This window comes from Procambarus clarkii, unplaced genomic scaffold (assembly GCF_040958095.1).
Source record: "Procambarus clarkii isolate CNS0578487 unplaced genomic scaffold, FALCON_Pclarkii_2.0 HiC_scaffold_536, whole genome shotgun sequence".
Taxonomy (NCBI): Eukaryota; Metazoa; Arthropoda; class Malacostraca; order Decapoda; family Cambaridae; genus Procambarus; species Procambarus clarkii.
In genome coordinates, this window is record NW_027189569.1 from 128,762 (window position 1) to 139,383 (window position 10,622).

General features: G+C 37.7%; 1 pseudogene; it reads left to right on the top strand.

The window, feature by feature from the left end:
- The first annotated feature begins 8,804 nt into the window (after positions 1-8,804).
- Positions 8,805-9,552, top strand: LOC138361636 (dnaJ homolog subfamily C member 17 pseudogene; annotated as a pseudogene).
- Positions 9,553-10,622: the final 1,070 nt, after the last annotated feature.

The window sequence follows — 10,622 nt, forward strand, 5'->3', positions numbered from 1 at the left end:
GTTACAAGATACGAGCTAGATGGTGCTGAGATTGCGAAGTCGGATTGTGAAAGGGATCTGGAGTTATGATAAGTAAGAATTTAAAACAAAAGGATCAATGCATAAATGTTCGTAATAAGGCAAATCGGACACTTGGATTTATTAATCGCAGCGTTAGTAACAAGACACCTGGTGTGGTTCTCAAGCTATATCTTGCTCTAGTTAGGCCCCATTTATATTATGCAGTTCAGTTTTGGTCGCCATATTATAGAATTGATATAAATTCACTTGAACGTGTCCAGCGTAGGATGACTAAGTTAATTCCCCAAATTAGAAATCTTTCATATGAAGAAAGATTAACAAAGCTTAAGTTGCATTCACTGGAAAGGCGAAGAGTTAGGGGTGACATGATAGAGGTTTACAAGTGGATGAATGGACATAACAAAGGGGATATTAATAGGGTATTAAAAGTATCAACACAAGACAGAACACGAAACAATGGGTATAAATTGGATAAGTTTAGATTTAGGAAAGACTTGGGTAAATACTGGTTCAGTAACAGGGTTGTTGATTTGTGGAACCAATTGCCGCATAACATTGTGGAGGTGGGGTCCCACGATTGTTTCAAGCATGGGATGGACATGTATATGAGTGGGATTGGGTGGTTATAAATAGGAGCTGCCTCGTATGGGCCAATAGGCCTTCTGCAGTTGCCTTTGTTCTTATGTTCTTATTAAATCCACATCGAAATCCCCTTTTACGTCAACTATCGCTGGGTTCATGTCTCGCTCTAAGACCGGCCCACACCCCATACCCAAGAGTTTCCAATCTATTTGACCCAAAAAATTTCTTAGGCTATTAAAATCAACTTTTCGAAAATCTGGCACTTTAACAGAATTTTCTCCTACAGGTCTATTCCATTCTATGCTAAATCTGATTACTTTGTGATCACTGTTCCCTAGCTCACTCCCTATTTCGATGTCATTAATTTGTGTTTCCCTGTTAGTTAACACTAAATCTAAAATATTATTTTCCCGCGTTGGTTCCTTAATGTGTTGCGTAAGAAAGCAATCGTCAATTAATTCTAGAAAATCTTCTGCTTCACTATTCCCAGTTTTGTTCACCCAGTTTATTCCACTAAAATTAAAGTCACCCATGACATAAATACTGTTAGATCTAGATATTTCATTCCATAGATGCTTTGCTTCCATTCTGTCTAAATTTGGTGGCCTATATATAACTCCTATTATAATATTATTTGCTTTTTCGTTTAATTCTATCCAAATAGTTTCTGTGTGGGGCTCAGTTTTGATTCCCTCTTTGAGACTACATTTCAAATTGTCCCTAACATATATGGCTACTCCCACTCCTCGTCTAATATATCTATCTGTGTGAAATAGTTTAAATCCATTTATCTGATATTCAGCTAATAGTTCTCTATTTTCTACGTTCATCCACGTTTCGGTAAGTGCAATAATATCTATTTTTCTGTGCAGACAAGAGCATTTAATTCATTAATTTTATTTCTTAGACTTCTACTGTTAGTGTAATATATCCTAAGTGAATTGTTTTTTTGAGGCCCTTTTCTTTCCCTGATCATTTGCCAATTCTTTTCTCCCACGAACACATACTTTTATTACCTCCTTCCTCCAAATCAATTCCCATACCACTATCTACTAACAGTTTAAACCCAAACAAACACCTCTAACCACTGGTTCCAACGAGTTCGCAACAGCAACAACCCCAGCCCTCGATAGATGCACCCCATCACGAGCATACATTTCATTTCTTCCATAGAAGCATTCCCAGTTTTCTTTGATTCTTAAACAAATAGTAAAACTCAAACCAAACAAATCCCCAGGGCCGGATGAAGTGTTTGCCAGGGTGCTAAGAGAATGCAAAGAGGAGCTGTGTGACCCAATGTCAACCATATTTAATAAATCAATAGAGTCAGGCAGAGTGCCAGAGTTTTGGAAAGCTAACCAGTCGCAACATGGTTTTATAAATGGCCGTTCATAAGAACATAAGAACAAAGGCAACTGCAGAAGGCCTATTGGCTCATACGAGGCAGCTCCTATTTATAACCACCCAATCTCACTCATATACTTGTCCAACCCGCGCTTGAAACAATCGAGGGACCCCATCTCCAGCACGTTACGCGGTAATTGGTTCCACAAATCAACAACCCTGTTACTGAACCAGTATTTACCCAAGTCTTTCCTAAATCTAAACTTATCCAATTTATACCAATTGTTTCGTGTTCTGTCTTGTGTTGATACTTTTAATACCCTATTAATATCTCCTTTGTTATGTCCATTCATCCACTTGTAAACCACTATCATGTCACCCCTAACTCTTCGCCTTTCCAGTGAATGCAATTTAAGCTTTGTTAATCTTTCTTCATATGAAAGATTTCTAATTTGGGGAATTAGAAATCTTTTCAATCGAAATTTTCGAAAATCAGATTTACGAAAAGCTGATTTTAATAGCCTAAGAATTTTTTTACATAAGAACATAAGAACAAAGGTAACTGCAGAAGGCCTATTGGCCCATACGAGGCAGCTCCTATTCTATAACCACCCAATCCCACTCATATACTTGTCCAACCCGTGCTTGAAACAATCGAGGGACCCCACCTCCACAATGTTACGCGGCAATTGGTTCCACAAATCAACAACCCTGTTACTGAACCAGTATTTACCCAAGTCTTTCCTAAATCTAAACTTATCCAATTTATAAGTGGAGTGCCTTGAGGCACTCCACTTACAACATTTTCCCACAAAAGGATCAATGCATAAATGTTCGTAATAAGGCAAATCGGACACTTGGATTTATTAATCGCAGCGTTAGTAACAAGACACCTGGTGTGGTTCTCAAGCTATATCTTGCTCTAGTTAGGCCCCATTTAGATTATGCAGTTCAGTTTTGGTCGCCATATTATAGAATGGATATAAATTCACTTGAACGTGTCCAGCGTAGGATGACTAAGTTAATTCCCCAAATTAGAAATCTTTCATATGAAGAAAGATTAACAAAGCTTAAGTTGCATTCACTGGAAAGGCGAAGAGTTAGGGGTGACATGATAGAGGTTTACAAGTGGATGAATGGACATAACCGGGGGGATATTAATAGGGTATTAAAAGTATCAACACAGGACAGAACACGAAACAATGGGTATAAATTGGATAAGTTTAGATTTAGTTAAGACTTGGGTAAATACTGGTTCAGTAACAGGGTTGTTGATTTGTGGAATCAATTGCCGCGTAACATTGCGGAGGTGGGGTCCCTCGATTGTTTCAAGCACGGGTTGGACAAGTATATGAGTGGGATTGGGTGGTTATAGAATGGGAGCTGCCTCGTGTGGGCCAATAGGCCTTCTGCAGTTACCTTTGTTCTTATGTTCTTATGTTCTTATGTTTATATCCATTGTTTCGTGTTCTGTCCTGTGTTGATACTTTTAATACCCTATTAATATCCCCCCGGTTATGTCCATTCATCCACTTGTAAACCTCTATCATGTCACCCCTAACTCTTCGCCTTTCCAGTGAATGCAACTTAAGCTTTGTTAATCTTTCTTCATATGAAAGATTTCTAATTTGGGGAATTAACTTAGTCATCCTACGCTGGACACGTTCAAGTGAATTTATATCCATTCTATAATATGGCGACCAAAACTGAACTGCATAATCTAAATGGGGCCTAACTAGAGCAAGATATAGCTTGAGAACCACACCAGGTGTCTTGTTACTAACGCTGCGATTAATAAATCCAAGTGTCCGATTTGCCTTATTACGAACATTTATGCATTGATCCTTTTGTTTTAAATTCTTACTAATCATAACTCCCAGATCCCTTTCGCAATCCGACTTCGCAATCACAACACCATCTAGCTCGTATCTTGTAACTCTATCATCATTACCTAACCTCAGAACTTTACATTTATCAGCATTAAACTGCATCTGCCAATCCTTTGACCATTTCAAAACCCTATCTAGATCAACTTGAAGTGATAGTGAGTCCTCCTCCGAATTAATTTCCCTACCGATTTTCGTATCATCGGCAAATTTGCAAATGTTGCTACTCAAACCTGAATCTAAATCATTTATATATATTATAAACAACAGAGGTCCCAGGACAGAGCCTTGAGGCACTCCACTTACAACATTTTCCCACTCTGACTTGATTCCATTTATACTAACTCTCTGTTTCCTTTGGTATAGCCATGCCCTAATCCAGCTTAATATAGCACCCCCAATACCATGAGACTCTATTTTTTTAATCAGTCTTTCATGTGGCACTGTATCAAAAGCTTTGCTAAAGTCAAGGTATACAACATCGCAATCCTTACCACTATCAACTGCCTCAACAATGCTAGAATAAAAAGATAACAAATTTGTTAAACATGAACGGCCATTTATAAAACCATGTTGCGACTCAATTTAATTTATGTTTTTCAAGATGAAGACGAATTTTATTTGCTATTATAGATTCGAGTAACTTTCCCACAATAGACGTTAGGCTAATTGGTCGATAGTTAGACGCAAGTGATCTATCTCCTTTCTTAAAAACTGGTATCACATTAGCAACTTTCCAAAACTCTGGCACTCTGCCTGACTCTATTGATTTATTAAATATGGTTGACAGTGGGTCACAAAGCTCCTCTTTGCATTCTTTAAGCACCCTGGCAAACACTTCATCCGGCCCTGGGGATTTGTTTGGTTTGAGTTTTACTATTTGTTTAAGAACATCCTCCCTGGTAACTGCTAAACTCGTCAACCTGTCCTCGTCCCCACCACATAGACTTGTTCGGCTGAAGGCATATTGTTAAGTTCCTCTTTAGTAAATACAGATACAAAATATTTATTAAAATACTACTCATCTCTTCATCACTATCTGTTATTTGACCTGTCTCAGTTTTTAATGGACCTATCCTTTCCCTAGTCTTAGTACGATATAACTGAAAAAACCCTTTAGGATTTGTCTTTGCTTGCCCTGCTATGCGAACTTCATAGTTTCTTTTTGCTTTCCTTATCTCTTTTTTAACATTTCTAACCAGTTGTACGAATTCCTGTTCTAAAGTGACCTCCCCATTTTTAATCCTTTTGTACCAAGCTCTCTTTTTACCTATAAGGTTCTTCAAATTCTTTGTTATCCACTTTGGGTCATTAGTATTCGATCTATTCAATTTGTTTGGTATACTACGTTCCTGTGCTTTGTTTAGAATATTCTTAAATAAGTTATATATTGAATCCACATCGAAATCCCCATTTAAGTCACCTATCGCTGGGTTCATGTCTCGCTCCAAGACCGGCCCACACCCCATACCCAAGACTTTCCAATCAATTTGACCCAAAAAATTTCTTAGGCTATTAAAATCAGCTTTTCGAAAATCTGGCACTTTAACAGAATTTTCTCCTACTGGTATATTCCATTCTATGCTAAATCTGATTTCTTTGTGATCACTGCTCCCTAGCTCACTCCCTATTTCGATGTCATTAATTTGCGTTTCCCTGTTAGTTAATACTAAATCTAAAATATTATTTTCCCGTGTTGGTTCCTTAATGTGTTGCGTAAGAAAGCAATCGTCAATTAATTCTAGAAAATCTTCTGCTTCACTATTCCCTGTTTTGTTCAACCAGTTTATTCCGCTAAAATTAAAGTCACCCATGACATAAATACTGTTAGATCTAGATGCTCTAGATATTTCATCCCATAGATGCTTTGCTTCCATTCTGTCTAAATTTGGTGGCCTATATATTACTCCTATTATAATATTATTAGCTTTTTCGTTTAATTCAATCCAAATAGTTTCTGTGTGTGGCTCTGTTTTGATTCCCTCTTTGAGACTACATTTCAAATTGTCCCTAACATATATGGCTACTCCACCTCCTCGTCTAATATATCTATCTGTGTGAAATAGTTTAAATCCATATATTTGATATTCAGCTAATAGCTCTCTATTTTCTACATTCATCCACGTTTCGGTAAGTGCAATAATATCTATTTTTTCTGTGCAGACAAGAGCATTTAATTCGTTAATTTTATTTCTTAGACTTCTACTGTTAGTGTAATATACCCTAAGTGAATTGTTATTTTGCGGACCTTCTCTTTCCCTGATCGTTTTGCCAATTCCTTTCTCCCACAAACACATACTTTTATTACCTCCTTCCTCCAAATCAATTCCCATACCTCTATCTACTAACAGTTTAAACCCAAACAAACACCTCTAACCACTTCTTCTAACGAGTTCGCAACAGCAACAGTTTCCAATCTATTTTGGGTCAAATAGATTGGAACTCTTGGGTATGGAGTGTGGGCCGGTCTTGGAGCGAGACATGAACCCAGCGACAGGTGACGTAAAAGGGGATTTCGATGTGGATTTAATATATAACTTATTTAAGAATATTCTAAACAAAGCACAGGAACGTAATATACCATACAAATTGAATAGATCGAATACTAATGACCCAAAGTGGATAACATAATTTAAAGAACCTTATAGGTAAAAAGAGAAATTGGTACAAAAGGATTAAGAATGGGGAAGTAAGGTTAGAACAGGAATTAATACAACTGGTTAGAAATGTTAAAAAAGAGATTAGGAAAGCAAAAAGAAACTATGAAGTTCGCATAGCAGAGCAAGCAAAGTCAAATCCTAAAGGGTTTTTTCAGTTATATCGAACTAAGACTACGGAAAGGATAGGTCCATTAAAATCTGAGACAGGTCAAATAACGGATAATGACAAGGAGATGAGTAGTATTTTTAACAAATATTTTATATCTGTATTTACTAAAGAAGAACTTAACAATATGCCTTCAGCCGAACAAGTCTATGTGGGTGTGGATGAGGACAGGTTGACTAGTTTAGTAGTTACCAGGGAGGATGTAATTAAACAATTAGAAAAACTAAAACCAAACAAATCCCCAGGGCCGGATGAAGTGTTTGCCAGGGTGCTTAAAGAATGCAAAGAGGAGCTTTCCGACCCACTGTCTACCATATTTAATAAATCAATAGAGTCAGGCAGAGTGCCAGAGTCATGGAAGGTAGCTAATGTGGTACCAATTTTTAAGAAAGGAGATAGATCACTTGCGTCAAACTATCGGCCAATTAGCCTAACGTCTATTGTGGGAAAGTTACTTGAATCAATAATTGCAAATACAATTCGTCTCCATCTTGAAAAACAAATTAATAAATGAGTCGCAACATGGTTTTACAAATGGCCGTTCATGTTTAACAAATTTGCTAACTTTTTATTCCAGCATAGTTGAGGCAGTTGATAGTGGTAAGGATTGTGATGTTGTGTACCTTGACTTTAGCAAAGCTTTTGATACAGTGCCACATGAAAGACTAATTAAAAAAATAAAGCTCATGGTACTGGGGGGTGCTATATTAACTTGGATTAGGGCATGGCTATTCCAAAGGAAACAGAGTTAGTATAAATGGGGTTAAGTCAGAGTGGGATAATGTTGTTAGTGGAGTACCTCAGGGCTCTGTCCTGGGACCTCTGTTGTTTATAATATATATAAATGATTTAAATTCAGGTTTGAGTAGCAACATTTACAAATTTGCCGATGATACGAAAATCGGTAGGGAAATTAATTCGGAGGAGGACTCACTATCACTTCAAGTTGATCTAGATAGGGTTTTGAAATGGTCAAATGATTGGCAAATGCAGTTTAATGCTGATAAATGTAAAGTTCTGAGGCTAGGTAATGATGATAGAGTTACAAGATACGAGCTAGATGGTGTTGAGATTGCGAAGTCGGATTGCGAAAGGGATCTGGGAGTTATGATTAGTAAGAATTTAAAACAAAAGGATCAATGCATAAATGTTCGTAATAAGGCGAATAGGACACTGGGATTTATTAATCGAAGCGTTAGTAACAAGACACCTGGTGTGGTTCTTAAGCTATATCTTGCACTGGTTAGGCCCCATTTATATTATGCAGTTCAGTTTTGGTCGCCGTATTATAGAATGGATATAAATTCACTTGAACGTGTCCAACGTAGGATGACTAAGTTAATTCCCCAAATTAGAAATCTTTCATATGAAGAAAGATTAACAAAGCTTAAGTTGCATTCACTGGAAAGGCGAAGAGTTAGGGGTGACATGATAGAGGTTTACAAGTGGATGAATGGACATAACAGGGGGGATATTAATAGGGTATTAAAAATATCAACACAAGACAGAACACGAAACAATGGGTATAAATTGGATAAGTTTAGATTTAGGAAAGACTTGGGTAAATACAACAAACAGGGTTGTTGATTCGTGGAACCAATTGTCGCGTAACGTGGTGGAGGTGGTGTCCCTCGATTGTTTCAAGCGCGGGTTGGACAAGTATATGAGTGGGATTAGGTGGTTATAGAATAGGAGCTGCCTCGTATGGGCCAATAGGCCTTCTGCAGTTACCTTTGTTCTTATGTTCTTAATTAAGTTAGTCATCCTACGTTGGACACGTTCAAGTGAAATTATATCCATTCTATAGTACGGCGACCAAAACTGAACTGCATAATCTAAATGGGGCTAACCAGAGCTTTATTCTTATGATCCTATGTTCAAACCTGAATCTAAATAATTTATATATATTATGATTAACAGAGGTTCCAGGACTATGTTTTTACATTGAGAGAGATGCTACATGTCTCCTCCCAGTGAGATGTACGTAGGATATAAATTAACTAACATTTGACGTCTTTACATATGACTGTTGACAGCAAGCTGAGGACAGAGATCATTCGCTCCAGAAACGCGTAATAAAACATAAGAAGCAGCTGTCGAAAATATTAGCTCTTGTGAAAGTGGTAGTGACGCATTGAGGACGTTATGTCGCAGGAACATAATACGAAACTATCGAAACTGGACTTCTATCAAATTCTGGGGATAACTATTGATGCCGAGGAAAAGGAGATTAAGAAATCGTACAGACAAAGAGCTCTTAAATGTCATCCGGATAAGAATCCAGATAACCCATTCGCTACTGATGAATTTGACAAACTTAAGAAAATTCTTGAGATTTTGTTAGATCCAGGAACACGTAAAGCATATGACAAGACCCTCAAGAGTCGTAAAGCAGCAGCTGCCAGAGCCCGTGAACATGTTACCAGATCACAGAAACTAAGGTCAGATTTGGAGGAACGGGAACGACGTGTTCAACGCAGTAGGGAACAGCAAGATATGTCAAGAAGAACAGTTTCGACGTGAATTGAAAAGATTGGACAAGGAGGGCGAGCAACTTATTTTGGAGGAACTGGATCGAGTAAATAGGGAGGTAGGGGCAGAGCTTTTTCGGAGTTCATCTAAAGTCTCCAAAAGCAGTGAACCTCCAGCTATGGACACACGGGGTCACAAAGTTAAAGTTAAGTGGATGTCAACAGACGATTGGCCAGGGTATTCCCAGCAGGAAATTAACCAACTCTTCTATAAGTGGGGAGACATCAATGCTCTGGTTATGGTGCAGAAAAATAGAAAAGGAACAGCATTAATAGAATATAAGACCAAAAATGCAGCGGATATGGCAGTGCAGTTTGAGAGAGGTCAAACTGGCAAACCAGTAAAAGTTACACACATGTGAGAGGCACCTCACAAAAAGCCTCATATCCTCCAAAAAAAATCCTAAAAATTATGAGTGTAAGGACAAATCCAATTTAAACTTTGAATCTAGTTGTCGTGAATCAGTAGAGAATGTGAGCCAAACCAGTTAAATGTTTCTCAATCAAATTTTATAATAATAAACAAGTTGTTTGATTGCTTTGGATGAAAATAATCTTTTATAATTTGTACAAAAATATATATCTCATGTTGTCTTGATTTGTCCAAGAAACCGACCTTCAAATACTTCTTACTTAGTTTTATTTTCCCATTATGTGTGTTGCATGTCTCTGTCTGCGGAGGCATACTTCTCTGTTCCTTAGAGAAGGGTGGTAGACACCACAAGAGTGGTAGGTGGGAACTGCTAGAGTGATAGACACTCAGATCCCTACGTCTGGGATACTCTTGGATGTAGGTTCGATTAATATATTCCCCTTTATTATTAATTATTAATTACCCCTCACAGAGCAGCCATGAGACCCCCCATAACAGTAGATCTACTTTTGAAGCGAAGGGGGAAGGTGCGAAATGGACGGCATTTGTGAACACTGGCAGTAAAGGAAATTTCACGAAAAATTCAGCCTTCAACAAGTTGAGACATTTTACCTTAGGAGTTGTGGAAATAATTTGACTGGGCAAAAATTTAATGGGCAAAAGATAGACATCTTGGGACAAGATAACTTTGACATAAGTAAGTTTTCTAGAGACATTTTAATCGGTATGGATTTCTTGAAAAGATTTGATTACTCCTAGTCTGCACAAAAGTTGCGAGGAACTGCAGATTGTAGCTGGGAAAGATTTTTTATGTTGAAATGGTCGACCATCCTCCATTAGTGGCTTTAATTAAAAGGAAGCAGAAGTATAGCGTAAATTACCCAAAATTACTTTTCATGTCTCTTCCAGACACTAATAAGAGGTCATGTGGGATGTATGCACTGACCAAGCAAAAGTTGCCCACCACATTTTGTAAAATTCATTAAAGTGTCCGTGGGATGTCACATCCTACCAGGAAATACCCTACAGGTGCCTGGAAGATGTCAAGTAATAATTCCT